Source organism: Dermochelys coriacea, chromosome 4 (assembly GCF_009764565.3).
Source record: "Dermochelys coriacea isolate rDerCor1 chromosome 4, rDerCor1.pri.v4, whole genome shotgun sequence".
In the NCBI taxonomy this organism is placed as follows: domain Eukaryota; kingdom Metazoa; phylum Chordata; order Testudines; family Dermochelyidae; genus Dermochelys; species Dermochelys coriacea.
Window position 1 is genome coordinate 47,845,046 of NC_050071.1, and position 26,556 is coordinate 47,871,601.

General features: G+C 37.6%; 1 long non-coding RNA gene across 1 annotated transcript; it reads left to right on the plus strand.

Moving 5' to 3' along the window:
* Positions 1 to 3,839: 3,839 nt before the first annotated feature.
* On the plus strand, positions 3,840 to 4,251 carry LOC122459922. Its single transcript, XR_006280907.1, has 2 exons — positions 3,840 to 3,922; positions 4,144 to 4,251. It is a non-coding gene; the product is annotated as an uncharacterized LOC122459922 (long non-coding RNA).
* Positions 4,252 to 26,556: the final 22,305 nt, after the last annotated feature.

A 26,556-nucleotide genomic window follows, 5' to 3' on the forward strand; every position in this document is an offset into this window, starting at 1 on the left:
TGCCCTTTGATTGTGACTTATCATAGCCATAAATACCTTAACTCCAACCCACCCGAATCCTATCATCGTCTTGATAAAATTGACATGTCTGCTCTTGCTAAAGTAATAGAATTTCCACTTTTACCAGAAGAATGAACTTTAGAAAGTGTTTAATCAGAGATTTTGTGCTCTAGAGCACCTTCAGAACTCAACTAATTTAGAAAGTTTATATTCTGAAGTCAAAATAGCAATTATCTGTACAGGAGAAAAAAAGCTTTAAAATCTGTGCCTTCCAAATCTCAAGTGGTTAATGCATGACTCTGCATGAATCACAGGGATTCATTTGATTTTCAAGATGACCTCTTCCAGAAAATTTAATTTCTACATCTCAAACATACTATTTTTCTCTAATACAAAAGAGTACCAACCTGAACCCTATTGTGCCCCTTTTACAATTAGTCACCCTTTTGTTATATTAATCTTTTAAAGTAAATGGAAGGATTAGTGTTTGAACACAATACAAAGAGAAGTCTGAATACAAAATAATTGTGGATGTTGTCTGTGTTTTAGTTTGTATTATATTGTGCTACTGATTAGGTTTTTTACTTCATTTAATCTCTGATTTTCATTTGTATCCAAGGGTCAAGAATTAAGAGAAGTACTCTGTTTATACACTTAATGGAGATCACGAATATATTGTAAATACATCTGAGAACAGCAGATAAGCTTTTACACTTACCAAGTCTGATTATTTAAAGGAATTCTATGATTAGCTTTGTCACAGTAATTCTAAAATGTAAATTTCTAATGTAAAAGAAAATATGGGCCTATTTTGCTGTCATTTTTTCCAGAGTAACAGTTTCACATTTCATGAAGTCACTCCTGAGACTCAGTGATGTAATTAAGAGCAGAATCTGTCCTCTCTCTTTTTATGGTATTTTATTATTTTTATCAAAATTGATCTGAGTAAACAATATTAAACAATAAATATTAAGATGGAATTGTATGCATATACTAAATGTAGAGATATAGCTCATGTGTTTTAAACTTTCAGTTAATTTTACAGTAAATCTTTAAATGTCACTACCTCCAAATTGCTACATATTTTATAGCTTTAAAGAAGAGTTAAACAATGTTTTTGTCCATTCAGCTCTGGCCAAGTTGAAGACTTACCACACTATTTATTGTCTTGTATCCTGTACTTCCAGCCAAGAAATAAATGATTAGCTACATTCAACCTTAACATCATTCCATGTTGCTTCCTCCACTCTCTTCCTCTCCTCTCTCCCCAGCCCCTCCATTCTCAATATGATTTTAGCTGCTGGTAATGCGTGAAATTTTAGAGTGAGAGTAATGGCTTTATGCCATTTGAAATCTGGAAATCCAAGCTATTTACAGGTGGTAGAATATATTAATTTCTAGCTTTAGCATTTTTCTATATACAATAATAGCTGCTAAAATCTCATCAGAATTCAATTGGAAAAAGTAATTGAAGTAAGTGGAACTATTCACTTGAGCAAGGTGAGCAGGATTTGGGCTTAGAACAGAAATATCATAGAAAGTAATTTAATGCTGGTTGTCTTGAATACAGTTGGCAAGTGCTTCCTCTGAGAAAATGTTGCTGAAGGGTTCCAGATTATGTGTGTAAATAAATCCAGCTAATCTAATTATACATTAATTTTGTTTGCTGTTAGTAAACATTTGGAAAGTCAAGTTTTTGTCCATATGAATGTTTCAGAAAACTTCAAAGTCAAACTAGAATATTACCATATGAATATGCATGTTCACACATTGATCTGTATTTTTGCACAACAACATGTCTGCACTAAAAATTATAAATGTTAAAATCATCCAATCCGTCAGGAGGTACAGTATGCTAATCTTCAATGACCAATACAGTTAGAATAGGAAATGACTACTGAATAGAACATACAGGGCATGAAAAATCCATATGTTGATGTTTGTTCATTAAAGTGTCAAACAGTTCTGAATACCGAACCAATTAGTAAAAACTGAATATAGTTTTCATTCAATATGCAAAGAAACAAACAAAATATGTATTCATCAAATACATTATTTGCTGTGAGTAGTTCAGCCAGCTATACTTCTGAGGACAATACCTGAAAGGGTAACAGGTACATATGCTTTAGATGTGTAATTTACAGTTGTTGAAAAGAGTGAGTTCATTATTTCTAAGTACTGTATTAAATGGGTTTCTACAAATTACATTGCTTGACTCCAAGCTACAACAACAACAGTAAATATATCATAAAAGCATAGGGTTGGAAGGGACTACAAGGGTCATTTAGTCTCATTTAGTCATTTAGCCAAGATACAGGATTTGTGTCTAAACCTTCCAACACAGGGGTCCAGTGAAGGACCTTCCACAACTTCCCTAGGCAGTTTGTTCCATTGTCCTACTATTCTTATAGTTAGGAAGTTTTCCTGAGATTTAATCTAAATCTGCTATGCTGTAGTTTGAATCCAGTGCCTCTTGTCCTGTCCCCTGTGGCAAAGGAGAACAACTTTTCTCCATCTTTTTTATGGCAGCCTTTCAAGTATTTGAAGACTGCTATCATGTCCCCTTAATCTCCTCTTTTCCAAACTAAACATACCCAGTTCCTTCAGCCTTTGCTCATATGGCTTGCATTCCATCCCTTTGATCATCTTTGTTGCACCTCTGATCCTTTCCAGGTCCTCTACATCCTTTCTCTATACTGGTTACCAAAACTGGACACAGTACTCTAGCTGAGGCCTAATTAGCACCTAGTTGTCACCCCGTCTAATGGTTGCAGTTGCTGATAGTCACCCCGCCTCATGGTTGCAGTAGGAGGGGTAGGGAAACCTGTGCCTCCCACTCCACCTTCCACTCCACCAGGTTCTAATCCAGGGCCCTGTGACACCTGTCCAACATCTTCCACCCTGGGGAACCTGAAGTCAGCCTTCCCGAGTCACTTCCTATGTCCCTTTTTCCTACAGTGCTTATAGGGACCAACTGCAGCATGCTACCTAATTTGTCCCTGTAAGTGCCATCTCATAGATTGCATACCTCACTCTGGCCCGCAAGGATTGCCACTCACTGATGTTCCTGTTCTCAGTCTGGATTTGGCTATGTCTTCCTTTGGAGCTCCCAGAGCAATTCCTTCTCCCAGCTCTGTCCATCCCCAACTGAGCTGGCCAGCCCCTCTTAACCGCCTCCTCCAATTGGAGCATGCTTTGCAAGGGCAGAGTGGCAGGGCCTTCTGAGACCAGAACTGCTCTTTAACCCTTTGCTGTCCAGTTACACACTATCCCAGATGGTTATTAGTGATATTTGAAACTGTAAGATAGGAAAATATCATTGAACCATAATTAATATGGTTGCTATCTAAATTTAATAAGTTTATGCTTAGGCAAAATATTACAAGGTAACTGAAAATATCATAGATATATGTAAAGGGACTGGTACAATCAGAGAAAGGAAATAAGAAGTGTGCTGTTGATAACTCCTATTCTTCTTGATTACAACAGGAAAAATGTACCAATCAAAAAGAGGTCCTGAATACTTGAAAACACACTATGAATGTTTAGTCTCATTTGTGTCACATTTTTAGAGTGAGAGAAGACAACCTTCTGTATTCACTTGGTTAGCAATTGGTCTACTGCTAATTATAGCCATTGAATTACCGAGCAAACTCTAATATCTCTAACTACTCTATTTCCTCACAAGCCTCAATTTCTGAATGCCTGACTCCACAAAGCTCTTGAAAACCAAAGGTAGCCAGAAGAGAAATGTAACAACATTTGTTTCAGAAAATATTTTTGGATCATATTTATTTATCTCTGCAGTGTTTCAATTGGAATTACTACTAATACTAACATAACTAATGTATTTTATGTACTATTTAGCATTACAAACTGAAAGATGTAAAATTCTGTTACATGTTCACTTACTAAAATATAGGTTTCAGAGTAGCAGCCGTGTTAGTCTGTATTCGCAAAAAGAAAAGGAGTACTTGTGGCACCTTAGAGACTAACAAATTTATTAGAGCATAATCTTTCGTGAGCTACAGCTCACTTCATCGGATGCATTAGTGAGCTGTAGCTCACGAAAGCTTATGCTCTAATAAATTTGTTAGTCTCTAAGGTGCCACAAGTACTCCTTTTCTTTTTACTAAAATATAGTTTCAGATCCCTAATTACTTCCATTCTGTAGTGTATTATTTCTAAAGGGCTGATATTGAGCTCAGTATTGTAAGAAGAAATAATCCAAAAACCACCAGCCTGGAACAACAACAAAAAAAAGATTGCTAGATTGCTCACTTAATTGTATGTCGCTAACACCTACTTCAAATGGGATCAAACAGTCAAAAGAACATGACCTCACACTGATCAAGACAGTACCTATGGTTCTTGAATCCTGTGCTTTTATTGCTGATGAGTCATCTGATTTGTTGGTTGTTGGACCAGTGTTACCTTACTTCAGCCCCATATGATACTCTATTCATTATACAGCTAAACTCCATAAAATCAAATCTGGAAGTGGAGCAGCCATTCTGTTTTCCTCCAGATTTGATGAAGAAAAAGCTCACTTGAATAAAAATATATCCAGTGCATTCACTTAATCTGTGACCAAAGAGATAAAACTAATTTTGATATTCTGCTAATCTATTAAATCTTAAATCCCAAATGTTCCCAGAGACATGTTGTCTGACATGGTGATGAAGTTCACAGATCTCATCATCTTTGGAGACTTCAGCATCACTGGGTTGACGTCTCCACTCCAATATGATAGCCCCAAATCTCCTAGGCAAATTCTCCACAGTAGGTTTCTCAAAGGAAGCACTGAATCTACACATACAAATGTACAGTCAGCCATTCCATAGAATGGACCTTCAGAGTAAGTGTGGATAAAAGACATGGTGGAATCATGCTTTTATTCTAGTCAGATCATTTTTTCTTCCAGAGGGAAATAAAAACCTCTGTTAACATGGCATCACCACAGCCAGGGACTGCACCCTAAGAAGTCTCCTAAATTCCAAATTGTATGATTAGAAAACTACCCAGCCAAGAAGTCAAGCAGAAGAAGAAATGGTATGTAATTGAAGCCAATCCCTGACTACAGCTAGAGACATTCTCACAGCAAAACACTGTCCCATCCTGAAAGGTCATCTATAGCAAAAGGCAGAAAAGATTGCAACACAGGCAATAGGTACTTGCATGTGCAAAACTGGCATCAGTGAGAATTTTGCCAGAGTAATCTTGAGAAAGACTGGAGGATTTGATTATTGTGGTAAAACTACATTTCATTTTCTTTGATAATGTGGCTTATGGACAATTTCTTCATTTTTCCAGTACCATTTATCTCTGAAATTAAGATTAAAAATAGCTCAGAAGAGCCTTTTTTGAGGACCTTTTTCCCCAGTCCTTTATGAAATTGAACTTTATAACTCTATGTTTCAAGAATTCACAGGACTTGGACAGAATGCCCTGAGAAAGTCCAGGATCTACTGTAACACTTTGGAACTGTACTGATTCTATTTGTTTCATTCATTTTAGTATTACTAAAGATATTGTATCTACATGATGAATAACACAATAGAATTGTCAATAGATAAAAGCCAGTTTACATGAAATACTGAAGAATTTGCATATAAATAGGATTTTATGTTTAAATTTCCTGTGGGTGAATTTGATCCAATATCCCTGAGAAATCAGAGTTCTGAAATGTCTCATTTAACTGACTAAAGTTTGCCTGCTACCAAAAATAAACTGAATGGAACAGTCCTTGATTGCCAAGACATACCTTTCTAGAAAGAGTTTACAAGACTAACAAATCACAATTCAATTATATGGTGCTGTGTAAGGTGTTTTCAAAATGTTAATGGTAAAATACACTCATTTCTTGTGCTACTTTGTTTTATGGCATTCATACTTACTGTGTTTTCCTTTTCTTTCTTTTAAACATGTTTCCATGTAAACTTCATGAGAGTTATTTTAAACAGGAAAGGCAAAACTGTAAGATTTAAACGATGCTTTATTTTAAGTCTTCTTGTTTACAGTAGAACCTATATCCCATATCTGCCATTATGCCAGCTAGCTGTTTAAAAAATGAAATAAACAAAACAAAAAAAACAATTAGGCTATATTTACATCTCTCTAGTGGCATTATTTTCTCTCCTATAACAAATGGATCTGCTAACTTTTCAATTATGAATTCCTATTTGTAGAGCTTTATAAATCTAACACACAAATTAACTCAGAGGTTTTTTTTTTTTAAAAGCAAAAACACAACCCATTTTGGGCTGTGCATTTTATGAATACCCCTGAGTAAGGGCCAGTGCATAGCTATGCCTCACAAGAAGGATCCCCAGAAAACATAATGCCTTCTGGAGAACCCCTAGTTATATTGTGATGGTAATAATTAATAACAGGCATATTCAGGGTCCAGCTTATTTTCTCTGCCTTCCTGGTAAGGCCGGCCAATTCCACTAGGAAGTATGTAGGGAAATAGAACCATAACTCTCCTTTTTCCCCTGCCCCTTCATTCATTAGAATATCAGCAGTGCAGCCCTTGCAATTTCCTGATGAACTGGAATCATCTCTCTCAACAGATAAGGGGAAGTCACTAATTTTAGTTCTGAACCAATTTGGTGACCTCCGTTTAATCATTGAGAATTACATCAGACATAAAAAAAAGTGTGTTTTTCAAACATTGGCTGAATTGCTCTCTGAAAACAATTGATGTTGATTTTTAATAAACCTTGGAATACTGGAAAACTTAAAAAAGCTGGTGATGTGCCAATGTTTAAAAAATGTAATGGGATAAACCGGGTAACTGTAAGCCAGTTAGCCTCACACTGCTCTCAACAAAAACATGGAAAGACAGCTAACCTGTAAAAAAATAAAGAATGGCAGTATAATTAATACCAATCAATATACCTTTGTGGAAAATATGTTTTGTTAAACTCATCTGATGTTTGATATCATTTTTTGAGATTACAAATTTGTTTTATAAAGGTCAATATACTTTGACTTCTGTAAGGCATTTGACTTAGTATGGCGCAGCATTCGGATTGAAAGATATGCACTATACAAAATCTATGAGGCACATATTAGATGGAATTAAAAACTGGCTAATGAATGGCTCTCAAAAATAATTATATATGGAGACTCATCATCCAATCCCGATTTTCTAGTGGAATTTTGCAAGGATATGTTCCTGGCCCAATGATATTTAGTATCTTTATCAATGAGCTGGAAAAAATATAAAGTCATTTACAGAGGATACAAAACTTGAAGTGGTAAGTAATGATGGGGGTAGGTCAGCTATAGAGGATGATCTGAATTGCTTGGTAAGGTGAGTTTATTTGAACAATATGTGTTGTAATGTAGATAAATGCAAATTGTATTATCTAGGACCAAAGAATGTAGGTCACACTGGAATAAATTACTCTTAAAAGGACTTAGGGATCATGGTGGATATCCAGCTAAACGTGAACTTCCAGTGTGATGCTATAGCTATAAAGGAGCGATGTAATCCTTGGATGTATAAGCAAAGTGATATCAAGTAGGAGTAGGGAGGTGGTATTACCTCTGTATATGGCAATGGTGGTATTATTACTGGAATACTGTGACCATTTGTGGTATCCATACTTCAAAAAGGTGTTGGAAATTGGAAAGGATTCAGAAATGATTCAAGGTCTGCCTTACAGCGAGAGACTGAAGAAGTTTAATTAGGTTAAGAGGTGGCTTGATCACAATTTATAACTATCCATATGGAAAGAAGATTTATGAAAACAGAAGACCTTTTAATTTATAGACAAATATACATGTAACAAGATCCATGGCTGAAAGCTGAAGATAGACACATTCAGACTACAAATAAAACATGTTTTTATGCTATAGGTAATTAATGATAGGGACAACTTGTCAAGGACAGTGGTGGATTCTCCATCATCTGAAATTTTTAAACCAAATTTTTAAATGCCAATCCAACCTTTCTAAAAGATTGGTTCTAGATTAACCAGAAATAATGGACTTCAAAACAACTAAGTGAAAATCCATGGCCAATGTTATGCAGGAGATCATATTAGCTGGCCATAATAGACCCTTCTGGATTTAAAACTATGATCCTATTACTGTGAAACTGAGATTTCAGAAATAATTATGTAGATAGAAGGAATGAATCCCATTACATTTTAAGTTACCCCAAATAAATTTTCCTTTATTGCTCCTTTAACACAAAATTATATTCCTGTTTAAAGTGAAAATCTGAAGGTGTCTATGGAGGGCTCAGGTCTCAAAGTAGCAGCCTTGTTAGCAAGTAGCATCCAAGTAGCAAGTTCCGTAGCATCCGCAAAAAGAACAGGAGTACTTGTGGCACCTTAGCGGCTAACAAATTGATTAGAGCATAAGCTTTCATGGGCTACAGCTCACTTCATCGGATGCATAGAATGGAACATATAGTAAGAAGATATATATATGCACACACACACAGAAGGTGGAAGTTGCCATACAAACTGTAAGAGGCTAATTAAGAACAAACTAGCATTTAAAAAAGTGGCCCAGATGTTCAAAAAGAAGAGCCTACATTTTAGGGTCCTAACTCCATATTTAAGTACCTGCCTAATGTTGGCAGGTAAAAAGTGGAGGGCATTCAATAGCTCTCATTAACCTTAATGAGAGTTGTTTCATCAGCATTTTGTAAGACATGCCCACCGCAGTGTGAATAGGAAATATGTTCTCATTACCATTTTAGAACAAATGTGTTTGTTTACTTACTTTGCTCTTTAATAAGCTCAAGTATCAAAATCCAGTGCCAACCAGGAAACAGCTGTAAGGCTGATCTGAGAGGGATTTTTAATTGCAGTTCTTTCCTATAGAAGCACATAGAAGTAAACACACACATGTATGTGTAAAATTGTCTTCTGTAATTTAATTCTTATTTTTCATCTAATACAAATTTTGAAGTAAAGTGGCAACTGTGAGATTAAAATTCAAACTTTTTAATTTGAAGAACATGTGGACACACACACACACACACACACTTTCATTTTCCTCATCATGGACTGTATGTAATGCAATAAATAAAGATGGGAGGTGAAATCCTGACTATTGTGATCGTTAGGAATTTTGCTATTGATTTCAGTGGTGGGGTCAGGATTTCAGCCTAGATTGTAATGTAATAGCAGAGTTATTAATAGCAGGAGGCAGAGTTAAGGTTGCACATGCATTTGTTGATGTTAAATATTTGTAATTCATTCTTAAAATTTATTATCCTACTGAGGCATAGAGGTCCATTGGTTGTTCACTATGTGTCAGCAATTCTTGTCAGGCCTGACATATTCATTACACTTAACACACGGTGTTCATAAGGTTATGCTTATAAGAAGCACACTGAATCTTTTTAAGGCAATATGCCACATTTATTGAGAGTCAATTTAAGCATTAAAATCAGCATATGCTTCCATTCACACACACACCAAAAGGTTCTCCAGCTGGATCTTATAGTTACTGGTCCTTAGTGTTGCTTGGTCAGTTCCAGTGGCCAGCTGAAAGGCACATGAGGGAGAGGAGTTGGGCCTCTGTTGAATGCATTTGAAGCTCTGATGTTGATGCACAACAAACCCAAAGTCTCATGGCTTTTATAGTAATAAGTTCTCATACTAGTCTCTGGACCTTGTTGTGTTACACTGGAGCTATTAATGACAAGGTAGTCAAGGTTGCTCCCAATCAGCATTATTTAGGTAGTTACTGGGAGTATCCACAGCTGTTTCTTATCTCCTCCCTCTGGCTCCACTCTTTATCTTGTCCTTGGGGTGTATGCCTTTGCATAGGGCCGTTAATCTGCCATCTGGTGATTCTGGTAATGAAGTTGGTGCCTATCTACTTATTCACTCCCTTCTTGACCATCTGGTCCAGCTGTCTTCTCAGTTAATTACCATAAATTCTTCACTCACATACCAAACAGTAAATAAGGCAATAATTACAGCCATAAAACTTCTGTGCTTCTAGGAACAGTCATTAACACAATCAAAGAATAAATTCAAAACAATTTCTTCTTACTAATTCAAAGCTAGCAAAAATGGAGTATAAAGCAAAGTAAGCAAAATGGAATACAATTTACTTGAGACAATTTCTTATTAGGCTTTTGTCCTACAATGACATATACCCAAAAGGTGTCATATGATACGTCACTGGAAAACTAATGACTCGCTGATTGTGACATACTAGGGTACAATCTAGACTACAATCCCTGCCCTGTAATCTGGTGTGCCCTTTACAATGTTTTGCTGCTATAGCCTCAAGTCTGGAATCCTCACAAAAAGACTCCAGCATGCAAGTCACTCTCACTTATGTCTCTGTGTGTGCTGCAGCCAGCCAGCCACATCTTGGCTCTTGCCAGCCTTGTTTATACGTAGGACCCCAACACACTCCCTGTCTTAGATGTTCCCACATGAATGTATGCACTGAACTGTCCAGCCCTCTCCTGGGCAGTATAAATTTATATAGTGTTTGTTAGAAATATGCATACAACTTGCTACCCCAAATGGAATTTCACAAACATTTCCATTTAAACACACTGGATTACAAGTAATGAGCCATGAAAGTCAGAAATAGTTACAAGAAAAATAAAGATGCATAACTTAACAAACCAATTAAATTCAAAGCAAAGTTCTCACCACATGCTTTCAGCAATCTTACTGACCAAACTTTTTAAGTCAGGACCCCTTCTCCCGAAATCCAATGAAAGCTTTCTTTGCCTCTTCACTTCAGGTGCGATGAATTCGATGGCCATTGAGATGGGGGAGGGGTGTCCTGGGGTATATGCCCTTTTTATAGTTTCAGCCCCGCTTTTGAAAAAAAAAAAAACATTTCCAGCTGGGACCAGGAGACCAAAAAATAAATAAATAAATAAATAAATAAATAAATAAATAAGATCTATGGGGAAAGATGTTCTCTGCTGCTGATTTTTTCCTCACCTGTTTGAGCATATTGTGTTTCCCTTCCTGAGTTGTGACTGTATTTACTGCTTAAATGCAAATTAATCAGAGCACACATTCCTTTGTTTGAGACAAACCAGTTTGCCAAATTCAGTTCAGAACATATGTTCATAATACCATGCAGTGGAATCTTATACCTTCATATGCAGTGTTGCCACACACATTTTACCAGGACAATGACCAACAAATTATGAGTTTCCAAATTGTAACAGAGCACTGACTCAGCAGCACGGCACCTCCTGCTGGTTGGTCTAGGAATAAGCTCTGTTCAGCTGTGAAGTGCCCTGTGTAGGTGGTGTCTCATCCATTGTCTGCTCTGCTGTGTGTCTGGGACCCATGTTGCTCCCTGGCTTGCGGCATCCTCTTCTGGACACAGCCATCTGGCTGTGCCCCACTTGGTTATCTCCCCTTCCAGGGGAGTGTCAGCAGTCCTAAGTCTGCACCTGCCCTCATGGCCAACTGCAGCCCCAAAGTCTAGTCCCTTGCCTCAGGGACAAGCCACAGTCTGTATTGGACCATGTGCCTCCACAGCCAGGTGCAGAGTAAGGGGGGGGAGGAGGGGCTCAGGTCCACCACTACTGTGGGTCCCAGTCCAGGGACCCTCTGGAGGCAGCCATGTCCTGGCCTCCTTTTCTGCCCTCTACTGCTCATGCTCCCGGGGCCACTTCTCTTTGGCTCTTGCATCTTATCAGCCCTTTCTTTCAGGGGCCTCAGCCTGGCAGGTATCAGGCTGGAGCTTTCCCTCTGTGCGTGCGTGCGTGCGTGCGTGCGTGCGTGCGTGCGTGCGTGCGTGCGTGCGTGCGTCTCTATCTAAGGTGCTATCTCTAGGAGCCAGTCCTCCTCCCTTGCTAGTCAGGGACAGACTGCTGTCACCTCTGCTTTGCAGCCTTTATATAAGGCCCAGCCTGGCCCTGATTGGCTGCCTTTCTGCTCTTCTGTGATTGGCTGGGTTCTGCACAGGGTCCCTCCAGCCTGCTTTAACCCCTCCTCTGCCAAAGTGGGGCAACTGCCCCACCACACAAATAATACCTCACGAGACATACTTTGTGCAAAGATTATTACAATACTATATAGGGTGTGGACACAGAGATCCATTCTGTCACACTAATTATTAACATTCTTGTGTGATGTATCTATGGTCAATGCATAAAGTATAATACAGATATGCTGTAATTATGACTAAAACATGTGTAAACCAGACATGTAAGGGGGAGTTGATAAGGTTTTTTCTTCCTGACATAGGAATGTGGTTCAGCCTGCTTGAATGTGTCTGCCACATAAACTGAGCATGGTGTGGCCAATGACAAAAGTACATTTGCATGCCAGGCAAACAATGCCATCAAGAGAGCAAGTGGTGAAAAAGTGATAACTTAATCTCAATGGGTGATAGAGATTGCACACCAGACAGCCCTCTTGCCTCTTCAAGCAAGGTCAATTAACTCTGAGACCTATACCTTTCAAAGGTTTACTGGACTGTAAAAAGAGGGACAGAGAACCCACAAGTTATCCTTCACCTGATGAAACAAGGAAAACTAGCACCTTAGACTCTGTGAGGGATCCTGACTAAGAACAAGTCAGCTATTGCTAGAAAAGGAAGACTCATGAGGAAACTATCTTGAACACAGGCTGGAGTTTGTTAAGTTAGGGCTTAACCATTAGAAAGCATATTTTTATTTTTGTGTGTTTGTAACGTAAAACCTCTTTTTAATTCAATAAACTTGTACTTCCTATCTAAACCAACACAGTGCTTTCATTGAAGTGATTGTTCACTCCAGTCAAGATAACAAGCTGCTGGTTCTGTCTTTTTAAAGGAGCAGTGAACTTAATTATTTCTGTGTTTCAGGAGATAGCTGGACACTGCAGGGAGAAAGTTTGGGGGATATTAGGGACTGCTGGGGTTTTGCAGTCACTCTGCAAACAGTAACTCGGCAGCAAAGCCTGGGTGTGACTGCATGCATGTATGCTAGTTGTTAGCGTCCAGGCTGTGATCCACAGCAGAATAGAATTTAAGGCACCAGAGTTGCAGGGCAGGTAGTGTCACAACCCCTTACTCGGTTGGATGAGCCCCCAAAAGTGTCAGGCCGAAATTTGGGTTTGATAGCAGAAGTGGAAGGCAGTGCAAGCTCAGATGGGAAATCAGTGTTGCCTTCTGCCCTTCTAACACTGCTGCTTCTGCAGATCTAAGGGGGTCCAATGTATGTGGAACCTTGGAAAATAAAGCCCATGGAATTGGCTTTTGTTTATTATTATTATAACTGAAAAACTTTTCATTTATTTGAATTTAATTTCAAAGGTGAATTTCGAGGAAATTCTGGTTGATTGATTATTTTTGTCTTTTGCCTATGAAACCTTGCAGTGAGAAGAAGCCAAAAAAAGAAAACTATTCAAACCCATAATTTTTCTGTAGTTTTTTACATGTGGTGCTTGCTGATGTAGACGCTTGTGATGTGTAATTAGAGGATTTTAATAAAAACAAAAGCTAGGAAAGTAGGTATCCATTAGCAAAGGAAAGCTGCAAGATTTTAGGAAAATTGTAACCATTTTAGTCACAGATAGAGTATAATCAGATCTATTGTAGAGATAAGAGCTGAGATCTATGCACACATAAGTTGGTGGCACATATATCTCAGGCCAAAGAATTGTGACTTGGAGATCTGCAATATCATTGCTTAGGAAAGTAAGCTTTGTCTCTTAATGTTCTGACACTATAGATTTTTTAAATGGCATTTGGAATCTCTCACAATAAGGATTAGAAACCAGTATTATCTCATTTGAAACAATGCAGATGAGGAAGGAACTGTCAGTTTTATCAGACCATTAACAACTTCATAGAGACCTGCCAAGTGGTTGAAGATAGTAGTTTCTAAAAAAAAGGCACTGTCTGTTCATTGATGCTTCTGTATGACAATGTTATGGGGAATATTTTCAAGATTTTTGATGGCCAAAAGAGTGGATATTGTGAATAATAATAGCATCATTTATATTATACTTTACGTCTAAAGTGTTTACCTTTTCATCTAAAGTGTAACTAGAATTTGCAATTTATGCTGAGACACTAAGCAACAAGAGAATTTTATCAGACATCTGTAAAATAAAGAGTGGGGATTCTCAAAATAAATACACAGAAGAAGAAGATTGTGCAACAATATTATTGGAAGCATGTGCGTTCTTAAAGCAACATATATGTAACAGGGCATGCTACCAGTGTGGCCACGACTGTTGTTGTAGCTATTAGTGCACTGGTCCCATATTAAGCTCAGTGGAATGACGTGAAATAAAGGCACCATCCCTACTAAAATCAAACAAGATGTCATACAGAATCCTGCTTGTTGATCTGTCTGACCAAACAAAGTACCAGCTACAGTCTATCTGGGCAGCCCATACAGGTAAATGTCATGATGAGCAGCATGCTATTCACAGAGCCAGTCTCACATGAGGATCATGGAATTCCCCCTTGTCACTATCTTCTGCCTCAGATGATGGCAGGAAAATTGTTGCTTTACTGAAGCTCCCAGAAAATGATATATATTATATGACTGGCTAAAATGGGTGCATCTTTTGTGGGACAACAGAATTATTTACCACTAGATGGAGGCACTTTGCTATCAAGCACAGGAGAACAGATTCTCAGAGTGAAGTGGTCGTTAGGTTTCTAGAATATGGTATACCATAAGTCAATGATATTAAGATGGGGAGGCATGTTCTTCTCAAATCTATTTTGCTTTAATCAGAAGATTAAACAACAAGGAAACTTGTTCCTCTTCCAACATTAATTTATACATTACACTTTTTCACTTGCCTCCCTAATCATGTTTTGGCATTTCCGTTTCTGTTCTTGTCTGGAACAAGGAAGTAAAGAGAGACATGAAAGAAAATTAATAATAATAATTTTAAAAAGCTAATCCCACTCAGTTTGAGTTTTGGATTATGGCTAAAGGAGATTCTTATTCCATCTGACTTGATTCATACATGTCTAATCATTCTGTGGGCAGGTCTTCTTTCCCCTTTCATTCCCAGTTCTGAAAACACATAGGTCCATATATTGCGCTGAATTTGTATTTGCTGGCAGTAGGAGCTGACTGTAGGAGCTCAAAATAATATTTGGTCCTAAATGTTTTTTTTTTTGTTCTTATGAAAAGCGCATAAAGGAGTGTCTGCATATATTTCCCAAAGCAACTGAGAACTGCTTAGCTCAGGAAGGTGGGAAGCAGAGGCGTGCCAGGGAACCAGTTTCCAAATTTGGTGAGCCACTATGCACTGATACTGACATGAGTTAAGGTACACCTACAATGGCAGTGAGTCTCAGAGCCTGTGTTAACTGGCATGGGCTTCCACTACAGAGCTAAAGATAATAATGTAGATGTTCCTGGTCAGGTTGGAGCCTGGGCTCTGAGTTAGAGATCAGGCACTGTTTTAAAGTATGCAAATAGTGTATGGTTTCTAAGGGAACATGCATCAGCTGAGAGTTAGAGGGGAGCAGAGCTGTGACTTGCCACCTTTCATCCCCCTCCTCCCCCCGAAACACTATCTCACTTCCCTGACATGCCCCTACTTTGGAGTGGGTGAGGAGGCAGTTGATGCCAGACCTGGCTCTGCAAGCTTTACAGCAGCTGAGAGCTCTGTAACACTTCTCAACTGGCTAGTTACAGCTAGAATCTGGATCTTTTGCACAATTTGATCTGTTCAAAGGAGCAGGATCAGAGATGAGAATCTAGGCTTGTATTTATATGCTGGAAGAGTGATTGCAGACAGAAAGTAGAATACTGAATAAATATATATTCATTTGTAAATTAATGTGTCATATACAATTTTTTTTTGGTTCTACTCCATTATGCTTTCACATGGTAGACCTGTGATGCACCCTATGTGGATGCTCTTAAATGAATGTATAGTATGACATACATCTTTAATACACAAGACTATATTAATGCTTTTTTGCTGTGTACGTGTTGAGAATACGAGAAGCACTCAAGCTTTCATTAAACTAAATTCAATCCCTGAGTCTTTCTAATGAACTGTAAAAACTCACTGTAATTTACATTCAAACATCACTGTGCTCTCCATTCTGTAATTATATTAGTAATGATCTATCTGACATCTTCTTAAGTGTTATAGGACTTTTGCTTGCAATTATAAAAGATAACTGTGGAAAAGAGATAAAAAGGAGAAAAATGAGGGAGTGAGAAAGAAAGGACAGGAAAAGAAAGAAGAAAGGACAGGAAAATGGAAGAAAGGATGAAAGAAAAGCAAGAGTAAAAGAAATTACAGCAGCATGCCAATGTGACAGAATTCCATAGTCATGTCAAAAGCAGTTTCTTGGAAGGATAAATAATAAATATCAGAAAAAATAAGGAGGAATGTGCTTGTTTTTACTGAATTAACATTTCCACATAGAGTTCCAATCTCCCAAACATAAACCTATTGGGCAAGTATTATTTTTATTATTGTTATTATTATTGTGAAAGCAGTATAAAAGCCATTCTCATTTAAAATCCACAAGGAGTTAAATTTAAACCATGGCTATGAAATTGCTTCAATTTTAAGTCAAGCTCCTGGGATAGGTTTAAGATTCTAATCCTTTTTATTTTTCCTTTCTACTTTTGATGAACAATTTCTCATGTTCATTTCAATGAGCAATAATGTCAGTGTTCAAGAAACAAGCGTTTCAATTCCAAACATATCCCCAGAGATAGCATTGATACAAAAGTAATTTTTTATCCAGTTAGGCTTTGAATTGTGACTCTTTGTAGTTTTTAAATCAAAAGTTGAAAATAAATAGTAATCGTTATTATGGTATCTTGGCAGCTTAATGTAGTATGTCACATCACATTTGTGTTCTATGGCACTATATATAATAGATGCATTTCATTGTTATTTAAAATAGTTCTGGTGCTTTTTGATATGCATTACATTGTAAGAAATGGGAGATAAACATTAACAAAATTGCCAGAATGTTTTGGAGTTTTTTTGGTCCAACTGTAAAGGAAAATGATAAAAATGCAAAAAACAAGTATTATTTTCTGACTTCATTTTTTATGTTACAGAATGCTTTTTCTTTACATTTATTTAAATACACAAAGAAATACAGAGCTTTATTCTAAAACAGGTTTCCTTCTTCCTCACCCCGAACGTATCCCTTACTGTGTTGGGGATTTTGAACATGCTTTCTCCTAATAAAAACATGTGGGTTGTTCCATTATAAGCCCTCTGCATGCATAAAGTGAATAAAGCTGAGCAAAAAAGGTGACACTCTTAATTGGTGAACAGTAAAAAGATTAAGGCTGTTTTGGTACTATTCTTCTAACACATTACATTAACTCTTCATTATTCTCTATATTATTATACTCCCAGTATTTGTCCCTTCTACATAAAACCCTCTATCAATAAATAAGAAATAAAGAGTTCTTGAAGATTAACAAACTATACTTTCCCAAAGTATTTTGTCCTTTATTTCATTTTCATTCTCCTAGGGTTATTATTGTTCTGACAATATGCAGAGATTCAAAGCTACAGTGGGGAGTTAAAGAGGTATTGGCACAGCCAAAGGAGGAGGCAAAGATGAACTTAGCTACAGAATGTTAGATAAACATGAAAAATGGGAGGGCAGTGATAATAATATGTGAATAAGGCTTGGTGGAAAAAGTGAAAGACAGGTCTCTACCCTGAGAGCTTACCAAGATGTTAGACATAGTTTTTATATTAGACATATATATTAGGCATATGTAAGGGATGGTGCACAGTGGAGGAAATTGATATCAGCATATGATGTACACTTAGAGCTAGACTCAGAAAGAAACTTGGAAGTTACACTCAGAGTCATTGGACCAGAGTAAGAAAGCATGAGGCTGACTCTATTACCTGATGGTGCAGTCACCAAGGACGTGGGAGATCCAGGATTCAGTCCCCCTGCTTCAATGGTTCTTGATTTATTCAAAGCAAAACAGCTTCAACAGGAGTGACTGAGGGAGGCTAACATCAGAATATCCTATAGCATAGTGATTAGAGCACTCAAGATGACAGATTGCTGTTCAGATTCTTCTCCACTTTAGGCAGAAGTGTGAGTAAGAGAGAGAGTTTGTATGTGTTTGTATGTGTTGGTGGTGGAGGGTGGAGGGGGAAGGGAAATGTCTCCTGACTCTTTAAGTACCTGAGCCACAGGGCTAAAGGTGATGACGGAACTGTTCCTCCTTCTGCTCCTCCATGAGTATGGTGAGTGGGATTTAACCCTAATCATCTCTGCCTTTTTTTATTTAATGTGAATACTGGAAATATGTAACTAGAATACAGTACTATCATTTCAACATAAAATAGCTAAGTTCTAGTTCTAATAATATTCTTACAAAATCATTTTAATTCCATTAAAAGGCCCCTCATTTGTGTTATAGCCAAACATTGTTACATACAAAACCTATAAAACATTATCATTAAAAAGCTTTCACCAAGTTAAAATTTCAGAAATAAAAAAGTGAAATTTTGTTACCACAAAATTAGATGAAAATATGAAGAAAAAAAGAATCTGGTCCATTTTGCTTCTTCAACTAATAAAATGTGAAAAAAAAATAAGAAATAGGGAAATAATTCTATTTCTGGATTATATAATAATAGCTATTAAAGGTAACTTTCATATGAAATGTTAAGGGCAAAATAAGTCTAACACACAAAAAGAATAAAAAGTATTAATATATTTCAAGTTGTCATGTTAGCTTAATACTTTAAAATTAGCTATTAAACTAATTCCAAAAAAAAAAAGATTGTTGTGGCACTGGCCCTTTCTCTAATGATGCTGGAGTTATTTACAGTAACCTCTGCAATTGGCTTTGTTTCTTCAAGGCTACGGAATGCCCTTCCTATGGTTATAGTCATGATTTTCTATATAAATTCAGAACACCAGACAGAGAAGGACAACATCCACTGTAATTTAGGACAAAATAAATACTAATAATTGCCAAATACATTTTGTGCATAACCAATCTTTTTTCCATGGAAAAAAAGGAAGAATGAGACTCAACAATTAATAAAATATTTAAGGGAAGGGCAAAAAGAACATTATCCTATAATCCACATACAAATATAGTCCTTATTTATGCACAAATACAAATCAACCTTAGAGTCACATCATCATTCATGAACAAATACCAATATTTGTTCAGACTGTCATGTAGTGGTGTGTGGCTGGAATTATAGAAGAGGAGAAAATGATTTAAACTGACAGATATGTATTTTGTCTTAGGCAAAGATGGATTCTGGAAGGACTCTCTTAAGGTACATTTCTATAATAATGTGCACCTTAGATACCTTGATTATGAAACTAAGAGGAATAGATATCAAAATGTAATCATGCACTGCATTTTGGGCCCAATCTAATTCTCAGTGAAGTCAATAAAAGTCTCCTCTTGACATCAGTGGAGGTTAGATCAGGCCCTTTGTAATGTAGTTTGTACCCCACACAGGTCCTGAATGAGTTAATGTGGGCCTGAGGGGCCAATTAACACACCTGGCAGCATCTACAAGAGAGAAAGCCGGGCTTAATTGATGATGAAGCTCAGCTGAAGGGGGAAGGGAGTGATTATGAAGCCAGGAAGTTGAGTGAAGAGAATGAGTATGTGTCTTCAGTCGCTCTCTGGGAATAGAGAGGTGATAAGGAAGAAGCTCAAGGGGGACAATACACCCTAGGATTCTAGGCTGACTAGAAGAGGCTGGCAAGGAGCTGGTGAGCATCAAGAAGCCATTGGAGTGGCGCAGGATCTGGTAGTGAAGCCTGAAAAATAGGCAGGGTTTGGACTGCCAGGAGAGAGAAGACCCTGGAAGGGATGGACTAAATTGTGTCCCAGCTGAAGGGCTGAGTTATGGAAAAAGAGAATACAGCAATGATGAAGTGACTGTTGGCAGGACACACCATGTGGGAAAAGAGCCTCTCAGCCATGTGTGGCCACGAGGAGGCACTCCTGCTGTGAGTGAATCCCTTCACAATTGGTCAAAAATGGAAACATGATGGTCATCCCTGATAAAAAGGAACAGTGAGGGTCCTTGGGTCAAAGGAAGGGGAAAAATTGAGCTGAAGTGTGCTGGAGCAGTCTTCTCTTGTGAAGGAATATCTGCTATCTCAAGTTGGAACACACAATTCTGCTTCAATTCAAGGGGATAATTAAGAAGCCAAAGGAGATCCAGAAACTTCTTTGCAGAGCCTAGAGAACCAAAGAGATATCTGAATCTAAGGTACATATATAGCCCATATTATCACAGTATCTGAGCACCTCATAATGTTTAATGTACTTATAAGATCTGGTCAAAAGCCTGTGACAATTTTTTTGAGGAAACAAAAAATAAACAAACATTTTTCTCCCAAAATTTACTATCGAAATTTTCAAGTTTTCAATGAAAACTCAAAAATTGTCAGAGGTAGACTGAAACCAAGAAGCTTTGTAGAGTGAAACCAAGAGGCTTTTGGCCAAAATATTTTGATGAAAAAATGAAATTTTCAATGCAAAACAAATTTTTTCACCAAAATTTTCACTTAATTGAACCCCCAATTTATCAGTTATTTTTTCTATCAAAATTGTTTATCTGTGATGAAGGGAAATATTCCCTTTCGGTAGATTTAACTCCAACTGAGGCACAGAGAGTTAGTGACTTTTTCTAGACCATGCAAGACATCTGTGGCAGAGTAGTGAATGGTATCAAGGTCTAGAGTACCAAGCCAGCATCCTCTCCACTGGATCATTTTTTCTCTTTATTGCTATGAATTTAATAGATTGTTGTTCTACTGAATCTTTATTTTGAATCATGGTTTGGCTTGTTACCTCAACCTATTGGAAATGATCATAAAATAAGATGAATTAGAAAGCACCAAACAATAATAACAGCAACATTTTATACACTACAATAACATTGTTCATAATTCAATTATTAACTTGATATCAATTAGCCAAGTAACAGATATTTCATTTTCATAACAGCTTTTAAACAGAAAAGAGAACAAACGACAATAGTAATTTTTTATGACTATTGTAACTAGAATGTTAAGTTCAGATAGAACTTGTCACTTCATCTCCTGCTTACCATAAACTTCATATCTGGTTCAAAATTATGTTCTGTCAAATGAATGACATGTCCATTAAAAACAATTTTAAAGGACTGCTTTATTAGCTCCATATTGGATTTGAAAGTGAAATCAAGAGCCTTGCCATTGACTGATCTGACTAATAATAGTAGGGGAATCAATGGCAACCCCTAAACTTACTTTGCTCTAACATTTTCCATTATAACTTTTTTTCTGACCATTTCTTTTTAAGAGCTTGAATACCTATCAGGTGTGTGGCACTGGCTCGTAATTTGGCAGGAAAATAATTCTGAAGTAAAGTAGGTGCCTTTACTTTATCCATGAAAATCCTTTCAGATTTGCTTGAGTAGAAGCTGTTGAGATCACCATTTCCTGTTTGTTTTGCTCAGTAGAGTTTGCATAAAACCAAGATCTGTAATATGTCAGATCCATGTCTCAGCCAAACTATTCAAAAACCCCCCGGGCAAACTCTGTGTTCTTGGCCACTCTCAGTAAAATGGTCTATTCAAGCATATGTAAGTTCAATGTGCTTTGCCTCCTCCTCAAATGGATGATAAACCAATAACATCCTAGGTATATTGTGGTTAATATATTAAATAAAATAATAGAGGTTCATGCTACAGTGCTGAAGATCCAGAATTTAGGCTGATGGTGATGGTAGAGGAGCTTACAGTCACACATAGTTGAAATTGTTGATTTTTCTTTTTCCATTTAAAAAGAAGCCCTTGCTTTGCTTTTAACTCAGATGCTCCAGATCTATAAAATGGAAATGATAAATCTTACCCACCTATCTTCCAAAGGAGTTGTGAGGATTAGTTATTGTCTGAGCATATAATGTTTGAGCTTATAAAAAGGCTACATACAGTACTCTGAAAATACAGCATCTAGATGTCACCCATTGGGTTTCCAGTTGTTGAGATGCACAGAATTAGTGGATATGTTTGCAAATGTCCTTCGTTTTGGTCCTGTACCTTGGATCCCCATCTGTAAAATCCCTCCAAAACTCACAGGGGTGTTGCAATAATAAAAGCTTTAGTAAGTGTTAGGTGTAGATACTACAATTATGAGCATCATAGAAAATCCAGTAAGAAAATTAATTCTGTACTCAGTGAAGATTTTGGACAGTGAACATTAGGTAAAGTATGAGTCTAGGCATTGACTGATGAAGATAAAAAGAAATATTTCAAATTTGCTTTGTTGTCAGAGACCTGTCCACTATATACATTGAATAAAGTAGGGATACTATGGAAAAAACAATGTGATTGTATAATTAAATATGGTATCCTAATGCATCTGCACAAGACACTATAGTTAAGTTTGCCTAAGAAAGCTCAACTGGCTGCATAAGCAAGCTTAATTCTGGCATTTCCTATATTTGGAGTGCTTGACACTGCAACATTCTTGTAACACTTTTTTTGTATGGAATTAGTCCTGTAAAAGGAAATTATAGTTACCTCTATAATTATATAAGTAATATATAAAAGATAAATATATTACATTGCCCTCTGATATGTAATGGTCCAGATGTGGACCAACTGAATATGCAGAGTGGGATTTAGGAGACTTGGATACTCTTCCTAGCTCTACCACAAACATGTGGTGTGACCTTAAACAAGTCATTGAACCTTTGAGTCTCAATTACCTCATCTTAAGACACTTGACAGCTGTGGTTGAAAAAGTGTTCTGTAAGGGTTTGAAGGAGAACCATCTCAAGGGCACGTGTGGCATAGCAGCTTTTCTGCATATGGTGTTCCATCAATGTGGTGGTATCTCTTCCCATAACTCAGCATTCTGGCCAGGTCACAATTTTGTCCATCCTTTCCAGGGTGTGTCTCCTTGGAAATCCCAATCTTGTCCTTCTTTCAGATCCTGCTCCACCCCAATGGATACTTTATAATGCACTAACTGTGTGCAAGCCAGCTATGACAAGACTAGGTTCCCAGGGCCTGTCCTCCCTCCTGGGCTTCCTCCTCACCATCTCTCTGTTGCCAGAGCATAATTGTGGAATCTCTCCTCTGGCAGTCCCTTGTCTTCTCTACTTCCTGGCTTCCACACACCCAGACCTTCCTCAGCTGGGCTTCATCAATTAAGCCTGGCTTTCTCTCTCTCTCCCACATGATGCCAGGTATGGTAGTTGGTTTTGCAGACCACATTAACTCATTCAGGACCTGTGGGGTACACACATCATCACATATCCTCTCCCTCAAGACTATACCCCACATGAGTATAGATGCCTTCTTCCATGGAGTTGCCAGAGCTAGGCCTGCATGTTTGTCTTGCTCCTCCTCAACCTTACCCACAAAGATAAACAGTTATCCCTTCTCTTCGCTGTGTTCCAGTGCTTCTCCCACAGAAACTCTTGGTCCTGCAAAGCTGCTTGCAAGGTCTGTTTTGAAACCACTTGCTTTTTGTGCAGATTTTTTTTTTGCTTCTGCTGTTGCATCCCCCAACATTGTTTGGGTCATATTAATTCAAGCTCAGCAGTTTCTCATTGGATTCTGTTTTTGAAGCTTTTCTGTTGGAAAATTGCCACCCTTAAATCTTTTACTGAGTGGCCAGATAGGTTGAAATGTTCTCCGACCAGTTTTTGAATGTTATGATTCCTGATGTCAGATTTGTGTCCTCGCATAGAGACTGTCCGGTTTGGCCAATGTACATGGCAGAGGGGCATTGCTGGCACATAATGGCATATATCACACTGGTAGATGTGCAGGTGAATGAGCCCCTGATGGCATGGTTAATGTGATTAAATCCTACGATGGTGTCACTTGAATAAATATGTGAACAGAGTTGGCATCGGGCTTTGTTGCAAGGATAGATTCCTGGATTAGTGTTTTTGTTGTGTGGTATGGGGTTGCTGGAGAGTATTTGCTTGGGGGCTGTCTGTAGATTTAAGGGTGGCAATTTTGCAACAGAAAAGCTTAAAAACAGACTCCAAGGAGAAACTGCTGAGCTTGAATTAATATGCAAACTAGATACCATTAACTTGGGTTTAAATAGAGACTGGGAGTGGCTGGGTCATTACACATATTGAATCTATTTCCCTAAAGTTAAATATCCTCACACCTTCTTGTCAACTGTCTAAATGGGCCATCTTGATTATCACTACAAAAGCTTTTTTTCTCCTGCTGATAATAGCTCATCTTAACTAATTAGCCTCTCACAGTTTGTATGGCAACTTCCAACTTATCTGTATGTATGTGTATATCTATATATCTTCTTACCATATGTTCCATTCTATGCATCTGATGAAGTGGGCTGTAACCCACGAAAGCTTATGCGCTAATAAATTTATTAGTTTTGAAGGTACCATAAGTACTCCTGGACTGCATGGGTGGTTCAAATGGCCTCAGTTTAATTTAGGCAATGTAGGGAGCTGTTTCTGAGTTTCAGCAGCCTGCCTACACTCTCTATACGCAGGTCTGCAACCCGTAGCTATTGCAGAATCTTTGTAGCACTCTGCACAATGGCCCAAGCTCTGGCCTGGCCCTGCCTTTACTCTCACCCCATTCCTGCATTGGAGCTCGTGATTAGGCCTGTGCAAGGCAGCCTTTGAGAATAATCTTGAAATATTTTAGTACTCAACATGAGTATGGATGGGAGAATCCAGCCAAACATGGTTGCACTTTGAACAGTAATGCAGATCTTTATTTGTAAAGGAAAATCTGAAAGCAAGACAAAGTGCCAAACAATTTATAAAACTTAAAATCAGATATCAAAAGCAAACCCTCTGACAGTAGGTATGACAGGTCTGCTTAACGTCTATCTGAGTTAGCAGAAGCATAAATAGTACAATATACACAATATACTAAATATCTCATGTTTCAAGTAGTTAAAATGGACAGAAATTTCTCCATTATCCACATTAAGATTCAGATTTGCATACGTTGTGTAACTAAGAAAGAAGTCAACAGAATAATCGGAGCTCATTGTTTCTGGTCATTTTAGATTTCTCGTTTAATTGAGATTAAAAAGACCAACACAACTCAAACATTTTGGACATTTTGTCTGACAGAAAAAAAGCCTTCAGAATTCTATCAACCATCTGCCATCTGGAAAAAAAAAAGATAAAAAACTTTAGAACTTGGCCCAGATTGGAAAATCAGATTTAAACTTGGGGGAAGTTAGGATTGACATCCAAACTTCAAACTTAAGCCTCCCTCTCCAAATGCCCTGTGAACTTTAGAGGGTTTTGGATCTGCTTCTGGATTTGAACAAGGACCCTTGTCTAATAAATAGTAGATCTTATATATCTCACAAGGTTATTGTGTCAATCAACGTTTGCATAATGCTTTGAGACCCTGAAATGTTGTTATTAAAGAAAATGAACAAGTTGTTGGCCACATTAAAAGACAATGGAAATAGCTATGATCCTTTTAAAATATATCAGCTACTCAGAAACTCATAAATCTCTCAACCCTGTGTATTTCTTTATAATGCCTAACACAATCACATTCATAGCTGTTTATTTGAATCTAAAGCAGTTGTCTTCTTTTCCATTTCTGGGGGGCACATGGGAGGGCACATACATCACCTTTCATTGTATTCAATTTATTTTAAATTACTGGAGTATTTCTCAATTTATAAGATCTCTACAGATATAAACTTAAGTACTTTTAAAAAAGTTATAACTAGTGCAATAGCATTTATCATAACATGCACTATCTCTTAACATAAAAGCCGCTTAAAGTGGCTTATTGGCTTATCTGTAAAAGCTGTTTTCCTTTTATAAATCTAAACAAATGGATGCATAAATAAATAATGTCTCCATAAACAGAAGTCTACATCATCTCACTGTGGATCTTTTTACTTGAAATCTGAGAGCAGCAAGACCTTACTCTGGGACATGTAACACAACATTGTATCTGAGACATTTTCACTCACACAGGAGCCTATGCATACATAGGTCTATATTTATGATTTATAACTACAGTCCCCTCGTACACCTGTGGGGATGACATTATGTTTCAATTAGACGTCACACAGGAAAACAACAAGTGGAAGGTTACATGTGACAAACTCTAGTCCCTACAACAGAAGCTGCAGGACAAAATGTTGAACAGCTGCTTTACATACAGCTTGACAGTGGACCTGAGTTCATAGTCCACAGTTCAATCAGGAGGCCAGAGATCTGTTAAGCTAGGATCTGAAATCCACTGAGTGGCATTATAGCAGGTACCCTAATGGTTGGCTTTTTTTCTCTACTTGCCAACAGGGTCATGCTATACATCTGGAATGCTAATTTCAATGCACAGAAGACAAACAGGTAAGAGGAAATGTAGAAACTTGTCTCACATGACTTTAGAAACTTCAACCACCATCTGGGAAAGGTGAAAGTTTTTTTTGATATAGGACTTAGAGTTTGTCTACACAACTGGGGTAAGTCGACCTAAGTTGCTCTACTTCAGCTACATGAATAACATAGCTGGAGTAGATGTAGCCTAGGTCGACTTACCAGGGTGTCTACACTGTGCTGTGCTGACAGGAGACACTCTCCCGTCAATTTACCTTACTCTTCTTAGAGAGCTAGAG